At 45.2% G+C, this 20581-nt stretch overlaps 1 long non-coding RNA gene across 1 annotated transcript in view; it reads right to left on the reverse strand.

Annotated features, from left to right (window-relative positions):
* LOC135370356 (uncharacterized) overlaps positions 1 to 20581 on the reverse strand; it is a 76736-nt gene that overhangs the window by 55063 nt on the left and 1092 nt on the right. The gene's annotated exons all lie outside the window — the stretch shown is intronic.

A 20581-nucleotide genomic window follows, 5' to 3' on the forward strand; every position in this document is an offset into this window, starting at 1 on the left:
GTTAATCGCAACTCACAGGAACAGGCATGACTGTCTAAAAATGACAACTTCGTCTGGACAAAAAGACAAGAGCGATATTCTCCAAAATGCTCGCTCGGAAGATGCGCACAACGTGGGCGTTTTTTTTTTTTTTTTTGTGGCACAACGTAACATTTCTTTAACATTAACATTCACATTAACATTTTTTTAGATAGGAAAATGATATTTTGCAACTGCGATATAAATGGCGATATATTCTTGGTTAATTGGGTCACCATTTGGCCAGCGGGGACTTCCTGGGCCGTTTTGCTAATCAATTTTCACTAGGCTCTGGGCACAAAGCTCTGGGTGTGGGGCTGGCTGGAAAACGGGTATATACACCGTTTCCCAGCCAGCCCCACACCCAGAGCTTTTGCAGCCAGCACAAGCCAGAAAGGAGGAAAGTGATGACAGCGAGGAAACACACGGACCGAGTGCTTTCCTTCTCCTAGGCCTCTGCGGCGAACTCTCTTCAACGTGCTCATCCGGCTAGACGGCGCTGCGCTTTCAAAATGGCGGCGTCCACGAGAAAACCGTATTTAGCGCCAGAAAGTAACTCCGTCCCCCGAAGAGAGAGAGAGAGAGAGAGAAAGAAAGCAGATTCGGAAGTAGTTTTTGTCGCTCCGCCAACACGCTTTCTCCCTTACCCTTAAAAGCGAGAGGGAACATGTGTAGCGGCTTTTTCTTCCTCGCATTTAAGAGAAAGGGAGAAAGCGCGTGTCTGGCGGAGCGACAAAAATGGCTTCCGAATCTACCGTTGCTCTGGGGTTCACTTCCTGGCGCTGTGTTGGCTGGATGCTTCTTCTTCTTTTTTTTCTTTTTTTTTTTTACGACAAGCGTATCAGCGCATTAACAGCATTGCGCCAAACTTCCATCTTTCGCAACTAAACTGTTTGTTAGTCAAAATGAATGAGGTCGACACCGCAGGTGGTTGCTAGTGCAGTTCTGAGGCGGCACACTTGACTCAGCATTCAGACTCAGATTCTTGTATTCATCATTACATATATGAAATTACAATTATGACAATTACAATTACTACAATTACAATTATGAAATTAATATGAAGAGGCCTCATAGTCAGCAACAAGTATGGGGACTCCCATCTATAACCGTGTTCAGCACTGTAATGTACTGCTACAGTTACGAAAATTACAATGAACATACAAATAATATATCACCATTTACATAATCCGTTGACAATTAGTGCGGATACCTTCTATGCACCCGAGCAGCACAATGTACTGAAAGTCGAGTGCAATAGGGGTGGACGTGTAGCTGGAAGACCTTGAACAGACTCTTGAAACTAAGGAACATTGATAAGACACATACCGTCCACCCCTATTGCACTCGACTTTCAGTACATTGTGCTGCTTGGGCAGAAGCGGGTACCAATCTTTTACACACAGAAAAAAAGAAGAAGAAAAGAAGAACCACCGAAGAATCACCGTATCCGTTGAAGAAGTAAGTAATTAGGCCAAGACCTTCATGGGTGTACCTTCATGGGTGTACCCTACACATGAAGATCCCGAGAAGTCGACAACATTCCTTATCAGGACGTGCAGGAATGACTGCGACAGGATGATATTTTAAGGCCCCTGGAGCGACAACTTTATAACTGGCTCTCTCACCCCTGCAACATTCCCCCGTTTCATGTTTACCGATTTCACGGACACACTGAGATTTTCCTGGGACACGACTGCGTGTCTGCCAAATCGAGATTAGAAGACATTAGTAGTCCGAATTTAGCACGAACGATTTTTTTATATAATTATTTTAAATCGACGATACGTCAATGGTGTAGCTGTGCAGAGTAGCTGGTAAACATCGTCATGGCGCCAAACACGGGAGGAAGATTACTACGGGGATTTACGAGGCGTGCCCACGATGGCAAAGGCCGGTATAGGGATGCGCGCATCAAGTTTTACAAGCACATGGGCAAGCGGGGTGGCCCTCTGCAGAGTGAAACACATGTTCGCGAGAGGATGAAAGAGACGTATCTCGCGGTATCTACTCTAAAGCCAGAGCGCTCCGCTCTGGAGTAAGAAAGAAGATGGAAGAAAGAAGGTGGAAGAAAAAAAAAAAAAAAAACGGCTGCTGAAGCTGTTGTCAGAGCCCTCCGTCTTGACCATACTCTAAGAAGAATAAAAAAGAGTAATGTTAGTCCTTTTGGGGACTAAAATGCATCGCCACAAAAATTAGTCCCTTTGGGGAGTAAATGCCTATGACTAAATGAACGTCTCCAAAGTGGGGGCTGCATTTCACGCTCGGTTCTAACAGTCCCGGGTACATAATTCGTGTGCATGAATGAAAATAGTTCGAATGAAACCGCCGACCGTGATTTGTCGAGTGATATGAAACCTTGCGACATACATAGGGCACAATTTCGCAAGAAAGAACTTCTATTTTTTCCTCTGTGTGAGTGGAAAATTGCTAACTTAGCTGAGTTATATTATTCCATCAAATTCACGAAGAGCACATATTTACGTATGCACTGTTGCATTCAAGAGACCATTTGCGGAGTTCAGTGACTATTTGCAGTCCTGGGGAGTAAATTTCGGGGTCAGGGGACTAAAATGGGAGTAATTGCTATCTAGGGGACTAAAGAAGCTGCCATTACTCCCCATTTTGCTCCTTTTTTCCCTTACAGTGATAGAAATCATGGTCTTGAGCAGCCGAAGATAGAGCGCTCTAGAGCGATCGGTGGCCGGCAGTCCAAGATAGCATTACCTTCACACAGGCGAACACGTTCGTGGTATATGCGTCATCTTTCTCGTGTAGCGCTGTTAATAGGTGGTGTAAATATACAACACTGGAGATAGTCCTTAAACCTCATGTAAACTTCGTGTCCTTATTGGTGGATCAGTTGGTCTGCTCGATCTGACGAACGTGCTCTAAAGAATCTGTTCGATCTGCACTCTAAAGAAAAAAATGAGTAAATTGGGGAGTTAGTCCCATAGACTGCCAATTGCTCCCCATTTTAGTCCCCTATCCCCGACATTTACTCCCCAGGACTGCAAATAGTCACTGAACTCCACAAATGGTCTCCTGAATGCAACAGTCTACATGATCTTCGTGAATTTGATGTGGAATAAGGGCTATATAACTTAGCTAACTTAGCAATTTTTCACAAACACAGAGGGTAAAAATAGTTAGAGGTTCTTTCTTGCGAAATTGTAACCTGTGTATATAGCAAGATTTGGTATTACTTGACATATCACGGTTGGCGGTTTTAATTCGAAGTATTTTCGTTCATGCACATTAATTATGTACCTGGGACTTTTAGAACAGACCATGGAATGCAGTCCCCGCCTTGTGACATTCATTTACTCCCTTGCATTTACCTCTTAAATGGACTGATTTTTGTGGCACTGCATTTAGTCCCCAAAAGGACTAATATTACTCTCTTTTTTTCTTAGAGCGTGGACCTGCCTTGGATTGGACACTAGCTATAAAACATAGAGCTAGTTCGAGAGTGTACTCCCGAGTAAATTGGGGAGCAGTTACAGCTTCTAGTCCCCTACATTGCAACTACTCCCCACTTTCGACATATGTCCCCGAAATTTATTCCGCCAGCACTGCAAATGATCCTTAAACTTGGAATAAAACTTCCGTGCACTCTTTAAAATAAACTTCACCACATACCACGCTCCTAGCCAACCATCATCCCAAACGACACCGATCTCGCCCCTGATTTGTTGAAAACGGGAGGCGGAGCATATTCTGTGCCGTGCATAATGACACAAAATAGGCTCCGCCTCCAGTTTTTCAACAAATCTAGAGCGAGAACGTTGTCATTCGGGATGATGTTTGGCTAGGAGCGTGCTATGTGGTGAAGTTCATTTTTATGAGTGTGCATTTCATCCCAAAATGGAGTTATGGTTGCGATAACGCGTCTAGTCCCTAAAGTGACTAAGATTACCACTTCCCCACTCGTTTTTTTTTCTTTCTTTTTGTGTAGGGTGTTCGCATGATACGTTCAAAGGCTTGTCTCGGCTCCAAAACGAAAGTGTTGCAGCTCATGCTCTCGATGAAAGTTGAAAAAGCGGGGGGAAAACAAATGAAAGCACCAATTACGGTCTTCTCAGCGGTGCAGGGCAATGTTGTGTATAGTCCGTGGGCTTCATCGCCAGTTTGTCTCCCTCCGAAGAGTAAAGAAGGAGAAGAATGCGACGAAACGCGATCTCACAGCTGCCGCAACATCCCGTCTGAGGCAGATTGCCCTGGCTGAGATTTTCCACATGACTTGGATGCTCGCGAATGTGTCGCAACGGATCAACACTGCAGAACGTGAGGGGATTCATCACGACAGCGGCTGTCTAGGTGCACTCTCGAATTCGGGCTAGATAAGATTACTGGCAAATTACTGCTCTGGGATACCTGGAAATCTTTTCACAACTGTACACGATAAAAGTTCGATCATCAACTCCTGCGCTATGGGAAGCTAAGCCAATGAGAGATAAACAAAGTAAAAGCATTACGTGCTTTCTTAAAAGACACCCACAATTCACTGTGGCGAAATAATAACAATAATAAAAAACGACCCTGTCGTTACTGAAACAGAGCTGCAGGCGCTCCCAGGGGAAACCACCCTGTTCCAAGTCACCGAGCGGAGTCTATACCTACAAACTTATCTGAGCTTGTATTTCGAACAGTTCGAAATATCGGCGCCCTCCGACATGAGGCTTCTGCTGCAATGCCCGAGCTTATTAGAGTGTTTTAGTACTGCGTACGGAAGGAAATAGCTCCGTACCCAAAGGGACTTTGCGTTTAGCGCGTGCGCAGTGGTGACACGCTATTTCGTTGCGTCCGCTACAACTAAAACCCGCAATTGAGACACGTATCAGACAGAAAACATTTGCAAAAGACAAAGAAAAATATCGTTGTATCTGGAGCGTACATCCAGACGACAAACACAGAACCTTCATTTTTTTAAAGTGTTAATCAACTAAGAATGCGTCCACGCAGTACGTTAATAAAACGATACATAACGCACTTGCGTAAACATCTTTGAGAACGTGACGTCCGCGGGTTCCCACCCAGTGGTCATGGGAACGCCTGCAGCGACTACTACGACGGTATCCGGTGGACCGCAGAAGAGTCAACTTGTCTACCTTGCTACGCGAGGCGCCAAGGAATCGGGGTAGCAAATCGTGTCAGACGGACAATGGTTACGAAAGTATCCCATACACGTGCTTCTCTTCTCTCTTGGCCTGCCGGTGATGGGAATCAAGACCGCTCTGACGTGGGAAAAATGCGATTAAAAATGTGAGCCTCTTCAGAAGGGAAAGACATCAGAGCTCACCGGTGCATATGTGGCCATGCTTGCTGACACGGTTGTGATATGTGACGCGTATGACGTACCGAGGTGAAATAGGTTTGCAGTTTTGGAGGTTCAGTATTTCGTGTGCGTCGGGCGCTTTTTGACTTTGCCGGTCTTGTACCGGACCTGGCGTACCGGTGTAGGGTATATGCTTCAGGTTTTACGATTGCAATGTCGTCCTGCTCTCCTCATAGTGATTTCACGCCCACTTTATTAATGTGTTTTAGTGCATCGTACGCTGTCGCCTTTGCGTAATAGCGTGGCGGTTCTGCGCCGTGCGCGAAGCTTGTGTTTTGCGCGTGCGCAGAACCACCAACGCTATCCCTTACATGCACAAAGGGGATAGCGTACGACGCACTAAAACTCACTATTAGAGAGTTTTAATACATCGTACGCTGTCACCTTCGTGTATGTAAGCTGATAGTGTACGATAGGGTGATAGCTATGTACGCCGTTGGTCGTTCTGCACACGCTCAAAACATAAAGAGAGCTTCGCGCAGTGCGCAGAACCCCCACGCAATCCCTTACATACGCAAAGGCGATAGCGTACGACGCACTAAAAATCACCATTACCTTGAGACGCAAACAGTATAACCGCAGCCATCATCATCGTCATCATCAACCACAACAATGCGAGAAATGTGGAGATTAACCCACGTCCAATGTGGTCTAGGGCACCTCAATTCTTGCGGTGAAACACCTCATGTCGTCGCCGTCATCATCATCATCAACAACAACAACATCAATACAATGACGACGACATGAGGTATCATGATGTGTTACACCGCAAGAGTTGCGATACCTTCGACCGGATTACATGTGGGTCAGTTTCCACACCTTTTCTTTTTTTTAACCAACCAATCAACATGTGGGATATTATTTCATGAGTGAGCCATTACAGCTTGCACAAGAACCGGTATAGTACACCCCCAACTAGCTGCCTCGGTTCAGTTCCTGTTACGTATAGTTACCCTTGCTTAACGGTTTTTTTTGCAACCATTTTTACATTTGCCGGCCAGTCGTTCGTCCAGAGTCATATCGTTTACTTGAAACTTGTTTGTATCAACGCGACCTACTTGAGCAACGTTGTCGCTTGTTTTTATTCGTCGTTCTGAATTTGCATGTGCACGGCCTAGTCTACAAACCTCGACGCGAGATAGTGCACAAGATACAGCGGAATTACCTGTCCCGCTTATTTCATTTTTGGTTGTCTGCCGGCTATTCCGGACTTCCGAGAGCACATTCCGTCAACCAAAAACGCAGCAATATTTCGTCGTGTCCTTATCGTTTGGGATCGGACAGCGATCGAGTCTGCAACGTTTCGAAAGTGTTTCAGGGAGAACGCTTTGAGTGCACAACGGAACGATAGACGCTTGAAAGGTAAAAAAGCTGTAGTGGGATGACGAATGTGCTTTCTGGTTGCTGAGGCTCAGGCACCGTTCACGTTGCATCGGTTCTAGGTCCCTGGTCCGGTATCATGCAAGTATCGTCACGCAGTGCTTTTCTTCATGGAATTTCTAATGGACACTGGTCTTACTTTACACACTTTCAGTGTACTCACATGGCCGACATCTACAAGGAATATTCTAGTAGAAGAAAAAAGGAAAAAGTGCTTAACGGGGCAGAAGTTCCGCACGCCCACGTAGCAGACGACACCATCGACACTGTCGACACTGTCGTCTGCTACTGAATACCTTCTGACTGAGCCGCAGAATATCCCCATAGTTAGAAGAGCACGGAAAGACATGACGTTGGGCGCTCCCGCTTAAATCGCAGCAGAAAGTTATGACGTTTTGCGCATCTTCCGCTGGCTGGAATATTCTGTGGGAAATGTCGCTCGTGTGAATACACGGTTAGGTTTCGTTCTTTCGGTTTCGGTTTCGGCTATGTTCCTTCTGGACGAATATTGTGACTTCTACGCCTTTGTGTGCTGACATTATGTGGCCATGAGGGCTTTATATTACACAAGGGCAAGGATGTAGTGCCATTATTCAATCAGCCAATCAGCCAGTTCAATCAGCAGCCAATATAAAAGTCATTTAGGGGAGCATAGCGAGTATAGGAGATCATTACACTCCCTTGGTTTATAAGTGGCACATACTGTGTAAAGGGCCGCCACCATATTGAAAATGTTCCCGGGCACGATATGTATCATTTCGCGTTCTGGCTCTCTCATACCACACTGTAATTTTTGTACACCTTTCAGCGTGGAAAAGGAGTGCACAGTACAAAGTGCCTTGCATCAATGGTACTTGACGTACAATACCAAGTACCATATTGTAAAATTACTCAATGTAAAGTACAAAGTACTGTGAAGATGCTTACGTTTACATAGCACCGTGTGTCACCAAGTGGTTGTTTTGATTGGCTAAATGCAAGCATTTGTTGCAAATGGTAGTTCTGAAGCCGAGCTACTTAGTGCATACTCATCAGTATCAAGCGTGTAACAAATTGCATAATTTCCATTTACGTCTGCAGAGGCAACCAGCTAATTGCAGTGGAAAGTATTTTTATATTTTTATTTTGTGATTTTATTCATCGGCGTGCATCTCTTGGCATACTGTGAAAAATGACAGCAGTCCATTTTCGTATTCAAAAATATTGGTTCTAAACAAGCAACTTACTGGATAGCTTCACAAATGAGCTGGATAGCCAGCTTCACACTTGTGGAGCCACGATCTTTCTGTTATTTTCAACTCCAATCCAATCCAATCCAGTCCAGGGGTTAGTTGGGTACAAGGATGCTAGTTATCGCGATTCTCGTCTGAGAGACGCATGCCTTGCAAACGAAACCAGGTACTGCGCGGTAACTGAATGAGGCCACCACGGCGTTTTAGCTGACGAAATATATTTACCAGAAGCCGCCGGGGTGCAGCAACTGGGGCTGATAAATGAGACCCCTTCGCTGTATAAAAATTTGGGCACATCCCTCTCGAACGAGGACTTCACCATGACCCAAATTCCGACACCCAACTAGCGAATGAGTTGATCTTCTTTCTCACCTTACCGCCAATCGCTGTTAGTTTGCTACAGAACGCTCATAATGCAACCGAGCCCGTTTATTACGATAATCAATATAACGATACATCCGATATTACGAACAAACTGCGGGTTCCCGTCAGCTCGCCTATGGAAGCACATGTAAACGGGACTTCAATATAACGATCATCATGAAAGCGCTTGCTCGCGTATGGCAGTCAGAAATGTCCCGGCGGCCGTTCGTACGCATGAACATAAAGTATGTATCTCGTAGGTGTACCTATGTACCGAGAATGTACCCAGCGGCGTGCATGCCTGTTTCCCGAAAATAAGTAACGGTAATCACCAGTTGTCCCGGTGCACAGCGCCCTTTCCGGTCGGTGTGGTCTGCAACGTCTGTGCGAGGATGACCTCGGTTAGGACGGCAGCGCATGCTAAATCAATAGCAAAGGCTCTATGAGATGTAATATAGGTTCGTGTCTACGTCAGCCCAAAACTCGGACAGCCGTTGAAAATGTAAGAAAAAAGACAAACATGCAGATAGAGGCACCAACAAGGTGGGTACTCTTAAAGCAGCATGGCAACGTAAAGAACTAATAGAAAAGTCGCAGTGAAAATAATTGAAGAAAGATATATCTGACAGAGATTGACGAAGTTGCAGTGGTACTGAAAACAAACACAAAAGTACCCAAAGGCAAAGAGTCAATTTTACTTTTCCCACCACGATGTTTGTAAGACAGTGCACCATTGCAATCAGAGCATTCAGTGCATCAACGCATCCAGTGAGTGAGGGCCAATTAAGCGCCCAACACCGTCACAGAATTAAAAGGAACGGCCATTTAGTGCCCTGAGGGAAGACTATAGAGGTGACTGCCAGAGACAGAGCACGACATAAGAACATGTTCTGTGTCCTCGACAGTGCCGCGCCAGGACAGCAGTTGTTGTTCACACTACTGACGATATACTGCGCTGCGGATAATGTCGTATATATGCACGAGTTACCAGTAGTGAAAGCCCACCGTGGAACACATGGAAGCAAGTGTTTTTCATTCGCTCCGTATTTATTCTTACCAGACGGAAGGTGGCGCAAAGAACGACGGGCATTGAGCGACTGTTTGATGTACCAGGCACGTCCTGCCCTATACTAGAGACCTGGACAAATGGCAATCGCCTGTGGGAGAGCCGAGTCAGGGGTTAGTTACACTAGTTGCCGCTGCAAGCGCCACATAGCATTATTGGGAGAGGAAATGACATTACACTATTATCATCATTGCCACCGTCGTTCGTCTGCTATCTGCTACACAGGGCTACACAAACTGTTGCTAAGCAGGCGCTACTTTCTTCGGTACCTCTTCGTCGTTGTCAACACAGCCAACGTACCAGACATTGCCGAGGTTTCGGCAAATCACGTGGTAACAAATAGTGCTAGCTAGCGCCAGATCGCATAGCGATGTGGCGATTGCCGGAACTACCCCGGTGCTGGGAGCTCTGCGGATGTCCAGGTCTCTAGTATAGTTAGTAGGTCGTGGTACCAGGTGCCCATCGGTTCGACTGAAGGAATAATGCCATCAGAAGCCAAAGACAGACATATGTAAGCGATAACAAATAGCGTCGTCTTTGATGCCCAGTTTCGATAATGGTCCAAAATACGTCGACGCAATGCGCACGCTTAACGCGTGCGATACGCGCCAAAGTACACAGGTCTTCCAAGTTCACTAGGCCGCCAGAGAGATCGACGGCGATAGGTGGTGTCCCATGCGCCGTTCCACATTACTTGGATTACTTCAGCATCGAAATAGAAAGAGGCAACGAATTCAAAGACGCTCTCACCGAATGTTCCGGATACTTGTTGACGGAAAACGTGGGTCCTCGCAACTCGCCGGGGCGGAGGAAGCCACTTTCTTTCTTACAATGACACCATTCTGGAGTGCGTGAGGCCAACAGAAACGGTCGGGGTGAGACGGAATTCGGCGTCCTAGTTGGGATTCCAGGAAGAACATATAGAATAGTTAGAATTCCAAACAGATCTCTGTCATCGAGTTCACGCTCTGACTTTCCTCAGCCTTCCAGGGACACCTTTTTTTTTTCTTCTTCTTCTTTGACGGTGCGGTGTTTCCGCCGTCTGAGAGACAGAATGTCCTGGGGCGTACGGAAACTCTTCTCAGCGGACTAGGTGAGACTAGGTGTTATCGTAATAGATAGTATAGTACAACCGCCATCTATTCTGTTGTTTCTGTTCATGGTTTATGCCAGGAACGTTGTTATGTGCTGAGGTTTCAAAGGCGTCGATCCTGGACCCAGGACTCAATTTTCGTGATGTTCTTTCTTTCTCCTTCTTCTTCTTTCCTTTTTCTTTCTTTCTTTCTTTCTTTTTTTTGCAATACGAAAGTAAGGGATTGCTATTGGCGCAATACTTCAGGTAGACATACAAGTAGGTAGTAGGTAGTAGTAGTACCAGCTCCCGTGGCTCAGTGGTTAGCATGCTGGCCATGTCACGTCGAGTCTGGGAGGTACCCGGGTTGGAATCCCGGTGCCGGTTGTGCTGTCTGGTTTTTTTCCCTCTGTTTTCCTCAGACGCTATCAGACATATGTCGGCACTGTAGCCTTAGAAGTCGGCCCAGGACGCACATTCCCGGCGTCAGTCGTGACGTTGACCACCTCTGTGAGGCCGACAACGGCGAGTCCTTTCAACATCACCACCAGTAGTAGTAGTATGGTATACGCTTTGAACATAAGCAGTGGTTCTTTGGCGTTTGCTTGTTGCTTTCTTAAGGACTTTTTGTCAGCCTTTTGGTAGTCAGTCTGTCTTCAGTGTCACACACATGTGTCTATACTTCTTTCTTATCCTTCGTTACCTTTCACTAGCATGTAGCACGAGGCTATGAGTATACTATGGAGTAGTCGGCGTCCATGTTAAACCTACATCTCCATGTTTTTCTTTATTTCGTTTTTTTTAAGTACAAATTTCAATAAGCAGTGCCAGCCATAGAACAGTGGAATTTGCAACATGCACTTGTCTTTCACAACAACGGTCTCGCTTTCCAAAACTTTGAATATTTTTCGTAGCTTTCACAGCCTTATAACACTTCCCGTGACAGTCTTTGAGAATATTATCCATTTTCATCCTATGCTGCGGCAGTCAACGCGTCATCGTTGGGAGGAACCGTAGGACCCGTCATCAGTAACACGTGAGCACCTCTCTGCAACGCCACGGGCTTCAAAAGACGAACCAACGGTTCTGGTGACAACCGATTCCTTTAGGGCCTTTCGGTCGGCGATGGCGCTTTGGCGGCACTAATGCGCATGACATTGCATTTTGGAACAGTCTTCGTGCTAGTGCCGAAATTTCCCATCCTATAGTAGAGGACAGTGGCATTTACACCAGCTTTCAAACAGCGTCACGGCTTCGTTGCATCCGGCCTGGTGCTTCACCTGTGGAGTGCAGCGGTGACCTGCATCCTCCTCCTGGTCTGTAGGCAGTACTACAGTGTACTAGAGTCTACTAGTTCACCATAGCAGTATACGAACGAGAGAGCGCCATCTTGAAAAAAATGATCTGCAATTCTCGGACCGTGGTCAAATCCCGCACAGCAGATGCAGGGACCCGGCATTGTAGCGGGGTTCCTGTCCCGCACCGGTCTAATGGACTCATTCTAACAGGACACTTTTCCATATAGTCATCCCTCTCCCTCATCCCTTTCGGAATGGAGCAGTGCACCGTCATAGCCGCGATGAATAGCCCATCCAATCATCATCCCATGTGTACGTGTTTGTGAAAGAGGGAATGACGTGAACAGCTTGCCGTTGACGGCGTCAGAAATTTGGACAGCGTCACGACTGTAGCAGGGTGAAGAGAGGATGATGAGAGCAGGGTAAGAGGCGATTAGGATAGATTGACTGATAGATGGTTGATCGCGGTCCTCCAAGTCCGAGTCTTTTAGCTAGACCAAACTGAAAGAGGTCCAAAGTCTTGACCTGTAGCACATCGTAAAGGTCTCCAAGCTAGCCCCGTTTCGAAAAAGAAGAGTGGTGCTATAGATTCTGGGCTCTGATGCGTCTCTCGGCGTACGTGTGTACCTTTGGGTTGCAGAGCAGCGGCCCCTAGTCACAAAGATCCGCTCATGCGGTCCTACATGCGCGTAAGTCAGCACTGGCACGCTGGATACACTGCACAGAGCATCAAGCGAGGCAAGTGCTCAGTAAGGTACGTTGCAATCAGACCCTATAGACACGTGAGGAGCAGGAAGAACAGGGGGGTGTTCAAAGTCGATCATGACCACATCTGTATACAGATACCAGAAATTAACTATGTGGTCATGCGGCTCGTCGCCTTATCCTAGGTCTGCGAGTGCTTCAGTATGACTTCCATGAAGTTGCTCATAGGGATATCCAAACAGCAAGCCTTTTGCCAGCGGAAAGCACAGTGAGCTTATGTGGGTACAAGTACACTGATGCCCTATAAGGTACCCTCATGCCACACGAGACACTGTAATTCATTACCGCAGTGGCCAGCCACGTCCTTCATTCTTTTAAATCTGACCAATTAGCACAACGTAATGAGTAAAACACTGAAAAAAAAAAAAAACAAGAAGAAAAAGGAAGATAGTCATGTGGCAGCAGGTTCGTTCGCTCCGGAAAACATTGGTTCATGCAGAAATATTACGTGCTATAGTATACCCTCCAGAAGATGCAAAAGAGGGCGTAACAACTGCTACCAGAACTATTGCGTGTGATGGAAGTAATTTCTGCAACGAAAACGACCAATAGGACCTTCATATCACTCATACCTATTCACATGCAATGGAATAGGACACTGCACCTTAAGCGGTCATGGCATTGTCATCATGTACTTGATGTTGTTGTTGTTGTTGTTGTCGGGACCAGTTATCGTGTCCCTCATTACCCTATCACTCTGTTACGCATGCAGATCAAATCACAAAAGACAAATCATGGCAACAATCCCATAATGAATATAAACTTAACAAAACAAGCAAACAAACCGATAGGCGACAAACAACGTGCACTTTCGCACACATTCGCAAGCATGCCTTCACGTTTCGACCTTCTAGACTCCTTGAGGGTCAAGAATGACGCAACGGCTGACGTCATCGAAGTGTTTTTGACCGCTCTTAATATAATTTTGACCGGCGATCTTAATTAACCCATGTTGTAGCGCCGCCACTTTTTCTTGTGTTGCGTTTCTTTGTCTCGTAATTCCTCATTTGATTCGTTAGGAAGTCGGAGAGTTTCGTAGGCGAAACAAGTACGATAGTTCTACAATATTAATTAATAGCGATCAGTAATAATTAATCAATAATAGTGTAAAAAGTAGTTCATATCAATTAATAATAATAGTTTTAGAGGCTATATTATAGAGAATTAATTTAATTAAGTTTAATTTAAATTTAATTTAATTAAGGTAAGTTCGAAGACGACACTGTTGTTGGGAAATGGCGGTGCATCTTCTCGACATCTTTATCACATCACATCACATCTTCTCCCCAATAGAAATTAATGACGAAATTGTTATGAAATCAGTAATGAAAAGCAGTACTAAGTCAACGTTTGAGCTATAAGGACATAACATTTTTAATCTAAATTTGCATTTTTATCAAACTGGTCAGTAACTTTGAATTTTCAAAGGGCGCCGAAAACCACTGAGTAGAATTTATTATTTTATTTAGAGTGAGATGAACGCTCAGTATTTGCTCGAAATTATCTGTCCTGCCCTGAAACGGCCAGAAACGCATTTAACGGTACCCTGCGTAGTGTATACAGCCGAGTTCATTGAGCTCTTGGAGCACGCCTCGTTTTCTTGAGAGCTCTAACACACACCGCAAATCAAGTGTATGATCACCCCATATCATGCCGGAGACACAACGGCGACCAGTTTTTTTGCAACTTGGGCCAGCTGGAAGCGGCGCACGTGAGTAGATGTTGAACTTGAACCAGCTCGAGTGTGGGCAATGAACTGATTCACACATGACACGGTGAACGCCGATAAGAGCTCTCGTACGACCGCGGTGTGTCTTGTACACAGATTTCATCACTTGAGTGTAATAACGTGCGTTCAATGAATGCAGACGATGTTGGTTGTATATACTAAGTATGTACTCGACTGTAGATCGAGATCCTATAGCGCGAAAGCGCTTCGACAAAGATCGCGAAAGTTGTCGTTTATCGCTCATTCGCTGCGACGCATGAAATGTAAAGCCAGATCCAATGGGTAATTGTCCTTGTTTATATGACAAGGATCCTGTGTTCGCCTTCAGTAAAGCGTTGGCGGCTCACAGTGAACGAACGCGAACAGAGACCATTTCGAAGCTGATTTCAGTCCCGTTTTATTTATCCACAGGTATAGCCTTACAAAAAAAAAAAAAAACATGCCGCGTGTAGCCAGCTTCCAGCCAGCGTGGAGCACTTGCTGCGTAATAATAATGACGATATGATGATGATTTATTATGATTTATTTTTTTATATTCCAAACAATCAATCATGATAATGGTGCACGATGGTGTGAATTTTGAACCAAGACGCTAATCACTATCTTGGGATATTGAGAACGCTGAGTGTTAAAAGATGGCCCCAGAACCCATGCCTTTCAGTAAGCGTTCCAGGACGCGAAGTGCCAACTGTCTTCGCTGATTTGACCAGCGACTTCAGCACCTTCCTCGCGCTTCGTGGTAGATAAGAAACAAGAGAACAACGACAAAACAGAACAGTGGCGTCATAACTGGCGTAGGTTATTGATGCATCACCAAAAACAAAAGTTGAAATTGCATTCCAAGCAGACACAACATCTTCGACGTGGCCCTGGGGCACTGGCGTTCCCTTGACCTTGCATTGTCGAGGGCAACGCCGTTAAGTCAAGTCAGTAACGGTGAGTTATTTATAGGCGCAGACCGGAATGAGAGAGTTGCCTATAGCTATATATATTAAACTAACAGAGTTGCCTTGTGGGAAGGGAGCGTTGCTGATCAGAGCGTCACAGAACGGCATCGCGAGCGAAGGTCATTGCCGCAGATCTTGACACTGTGCCAGTAGGCGTCTGCGTGTATTGTGATGGTCCAGTATCGTAAAGAGGCTGTTGACTCAAGGTGAACTTTGTATAGAAGCACGATGGCAGACGGGGTTGTTGACACGGCTTCATCTCGCCGATTGATACAGTCGTATTCAACGCCCCTTACCTGACTTTTATCTTTTTAAAATTCGTCCGCCGTAGTCAGTCTCCCTTCCTACAAATCAGCGTATACGCGCTCAAGGATTATTTGTACATATTTTGTTCATTCATGAAGGGACCAGGAGAACCAACATTTAGTGCCCCGCACAACACGGCTTGCAATTAAAAGCAACAACGCCGAACCTTTAGAGTTGCAGGTTGCGCCAATTGAAATGAATCGAATTGAACCGGAATAAGAAGAAGAAGGAGAAAACGTTGAAGCGTAGGCTCCGTCAACATGGGATGTATCAATAGGATAAAATATCACATATCAGGGAGAGCATTGTAAAACATGTACTGTTGTGTACATGTACGGCAATGCAGAAGATGTTTGTTCGAGTCCTACAGCTAGCTAACCTTGTCAGTGACTTTCATCTTTGATCGTTAATTTCTTAGGCAAATTGAGGCGTTGTATGTATTTGTCCCTTCTATGTTGTTCCAGCCTCAGAACATCAGTTCTTTCGCGTTCATCTTTGATGTACTGTTGTGTTTCGGTTATCTGTCCTCCTCTTCAGACAGCTTCTGTAGAAAGAACTGTCGCTGTGTGGAAGTAAAGGTCACTGGATAGTAGCAGGGCGTCGTTTGTGTGCCCTTTCTTCCGTTTATTTTTCTTTGTTCTAACGAATATATCCCCCTCCCCCACGTGAGAACCTGCAACATTGTTTTTTGCTATTGGGATATTCATAGGAATACAACAATGCACTGACGAGACCAGAGGAGAGCAAACACGACGAGCCCTAGCAGATACGCGACACATAATTTTCTTGTTTGACCCATAACGAAAAGAAAAACATACACCCTGGATGACAAGACAAACACACGAAAACAGGCTATAGGTCTCGAACACAACTGAGAAATCGAAATATGACCATCGTCGAAAACGTCGTTCAATCTTGGGCACCTTGACGCTTGCGTATTTAAACTTCAGAATGGTTATACTTTCCAACCATCACAGTTGAGAAGTTCATTTTACGGAAGAATTTAAGCCGGACGGAATAGTTCAGGTGGCCAGAAACGGTAAGCCATCAGCTTCTCCAAAGCTGAACCGAAGGTCGAATAGCGTGTCTTCCCAATTTGCCGAACACCAACTCGACGAACACATTGAAGGACGAGCGACATCCTTTATGCTATGACCTTTCTCTTATTCCCGTCATCATCATCATCATGATACTCGTCTATTGACCCTGAAAAGTGACCCTGTCTCAAGAGACCGAACCACAGATACGTATCTCCATTCCAGGGTAGCTGGTAGACAGACTCCATAATGTGAATAACCTGAGTCTTCAGCACAACTAGACGAACAGGACGACCAACTTGGACTAACCTAATAATAAACTAACCAACATGCTGCGCTCCGTAGTGTCCGCCCTGCTAAGCCTAACGGCTGCTGAAATGTGGCTTTTCACAACATGGAGCACACCTCCATTCCCAGTCTCCCGAATCGACTGTTCCTGGGTCAGTGCACTCTTGGGTAGTAGCCTAATTAGTTACAAGCAACAGTAACTATAGTTACTTTTGTACGAAAGTGACTTGTAAACTTCCCGCTTTCGGCTAGAGTAGGTGCAAAACGAATAGTTGTAAAAATTTGCTCAGGTAGTGCGATATGTTTCGTGTGGCAGTTCCCTATATACGGGGTGTTTCAGTTAAATCCCCGGGCTAAATAATTCGGGAACGGGTGCACCAATCGAAGATCTTACTTTTTTACAAGCATCTGTTCGATGCCACCTACAAGCTGCGCACCGTGAGGATGAGTGAGAGGCGCTCATTATTTCAATAAAGATTTAAATGAGTTTCGTGAAAAAAAAAAAAAAAAAACGTAACTTCTAAAGCAGGGCGCCGTCGGCATTAAAATGGGTACTACCCCTTTTTGGGACCTTCAGTGGACTTCTTTTCGAGAAAAATCTGCCACGGAAACGGGCCATTTGTTACAGCAATTAATTGGTTTCGGTATACATATTTTTGTCGCGGCTATTGTTAACATATTGTTATATTGTCTACAGCCAGCTGAACGCAGTACCTTATGAACTATAGGCCTGAGGACTTCCAGCCGGTGCCATCGTTCTACATCATTGATAGTTCATTGGGCTATGTTTCTCGAAGTGATTCAAGATCACCATTAGCCATTGCGTGCTTCCTCATCTCGCAGAAGGTGTCCGCTGGCGTTGCTTTCCTATACAGGTCAGTTTCCGCCATACCCCCAGCTTGCCGAATGCGGCTCCTCAGGGCCGGTCCGCTTAGGCGAACTGAGATTCGGCGGTTTGGGCCGCGACCCTTTATCTTCTTCTGTGAGAACTGTGTCAGCAAGCCTTCTGTAACCGGATACAGCGCCCACACCAAAACGGAACGCTTTCGAGTTAGAAAACTTAGATCCCTTTAACGACATAAAGCCATTCCGTTTTGATGTAGCCACTCGTATTTTTAAACCCTCTTCCGCAATAAATGACCGCCGGAAAGGCTTCCTCCTTCGCTGATCAAGCTGCGAAACGTCTTTCTCGTGTTTTAGATTCAAGCTGCCATCCCGTGAAACGTAATTTTACGCAGTAAAATCTGCGCAATGTAAGAAAGATGTTTAAACGACTGTGAATGTGAATATGCCTTAAACATAAAAAAAACGAAGATAATAAAAATAGCAAAACTTTTTGATGATGGTATGGGGTTCGTTCCCTTGTGGTCAGAGAGGCTGACCAGAACAGAGGGCTGTTGAGGGGGACACTCTCTTCTTTCGTGTCAGCAAGCCTAGTGTGACCTTCGCTCCAGATTTGGAGAAACTCAGGAATTTTGCGCGGGATTTTTATCTTATGGGGGTGTTGGAAGTTCCCAGCAGGGTATTTGTTGTTTGTGGGTGGCACCTGTGTTTGCCGGCTACAGCCATGTATTTACTTTCCAAACCAAAGCATGTATTTATATAAGATTTTTGTCTGTCTGTCTGTCTGTTCGTTCGTTCGTTTGCTTGTTTACTGCATCATCATTACTTATATGTTGTTGTTGTTGTTGTTGCGTGTTCGTGTCTACGTGTGTGTGTCGCGGGGTTGCTGGGAGAATCCCTGTGGCAGCTAATGACATTCCCTTTCTGGCCCACTTGGATTCTCCCTTTCTGCTTAAATTTCTCGTCCGCAAAACAAAACTTCTCCACTGTGCTTGTTCGCGTGTACGTTTTTCCTGTCATCCGTATAGTCTCGGGTATTTTTTCTCTCTATTTTGGATCTATGCCACCAGCCCGGCTTACTCTTTCCTTATTTTGGTTATACGCCTGTGAGGACACGGCATAACGGAGGGGGCACAAACAATCTGTGCAGAAAACTAAACATTGTTTCAGTACCCTTGTTTGAATTTTACGATGATCATAAAGTGAAAACTCCAAATTGAAAACGATAAAGAAATATAGTACGACGAAGAAGAAAAAAAAAACTATCTGATAAAATGCGAAACGGCTATCGAGTACGTCGGAACAGAAAGCACTGTCATCCTGCCTAGAGTCACTAAAATCCTGCCGACTGAGAAAGTCAGTCGACTGCGATTCAAGTTCAAGGTCCTGGTGCACTTCTCACGCTTTCGCTTACTCCGGATATATCAAGGAAGGCTGCGAAGAAGAAGAAAAAAGAAGCATGAAACCTCCTTTGCAGCAGGGGAACTTCATAAGTGCGATCATTGCTTAAAGTAGGAGGATGCGCCATCCCGCCATCAGGCCTCCCTGTGGTATCCATGGAGTGGGAAACCGTATCTCTGAAGGAACCGGCTGAGATGTAGCTACACTTCCAGTTCATTTGGATCAGATCAAGGATACAGCAAAGCCACATACTTCCCTTAATGCTCGCTAGAATCTAATTTACGCGCGAATTTCGCGGATTGAAAAGCTCGCGAATTTTAAAGGCACACGAAAAATTTCGACGCAAGAATTGACACTTCAAAACATATATGCTGTGTCTGACGACTATCCGGCTGCCTTTCGCGGGGGTGTTAAAGGGTTATTGCTTTTCTTCGGCCCGCAGTTAGAGTTCATGTATTGGTGAAACATGCATTACTCGTGAATGACTTTCACAACCAGCACATGATGTATATTTACATGATAATATTTACACCAGACCTGCGTGTAGATTGTTACTGAATAGAGCACGTGAGTGACACATGCCACTGCACGATACGTGATTGGAATTGGGGCGGAGAAATCGGTCGTGAACTGAGTCGGGAGGAATCTGGTTTAACACGAAAAATTCGCAGCCTATGAATATGCAGCAATCATAGACTTTATTTTCATAGCTAGGGCACTGCAAGCTACAGAAAAGTTGATTCCCTTCAGTCGTTGACCAGCTTTATAAGCGGGCGCCAGCGTTCTTCAATGGAATGCAAGGGGGCTACGATCTAAGTTAGCGAACTTCAAATTGTTTCTACTCAAGCATCCAATTCCTCTTTTGGCTATCAGTGAAGAACCCTGTGACCAACCAGATAAACCTGACTTCCGCCCAACCACAACCCCAACCCAACTCAACCAACCCAGCCTAGTGCATCAGCTACGAGCTCTTCAAGCCCTCATCACCTTTTTAACTGCAACAATAGGGCTTCTTCGTGAACTCTAAATATTCATCGTCATTCACCATCTTATCCCCCTCAGGCAATGGGATAATGGGATAGGGTGCCGCATTAGCTGCGAAACATCCCACTATCGTTGTCATCACACATTTGTTGTTGTTGCTGGTAAATATTTGGAATACTTTGCAGCACAACCATATGCAACATGCCGCTTTTTTTTATTATTATTATTATCAAATGCTGACGGGTATTCTCGGGCTTATCACGAAGCAAACCAATCAAAGCACGAATTTTAGCATCCAGAATTCGTGAAACTTAGGTCGCGAATATGTGTCCGATTCGCGAAAAATTCAGGCCGCGAAACTATAGGGTTCCAAATATTCCAAAGAGAAAAATATTCAAGACCTGACTCAACCGTGGAGTGACCGCAGAAGAAAGCGAAGGCTGAAGAGTGAGAATTTTCCACGCAATAATAATAAAATTGCTAATTTAAAAAAAAATCACTGGCAAAATAAAGT

Source organism: Ornithodoros turicata, chromosome 10, assembly GCF_037126465.1.
Source record: "Ornithodoros turicata isolate Travis chromosome 10, ASM3712646v1, whole genome shotgun sequence".
NCBI classification, from domain to species: domain Eukaryota; kingdom Metazoa; phylum Arthropoda; class Arachnida; order Ixodida; family Argasidae; genus Ornithodoros; species Ornithodoros turicata.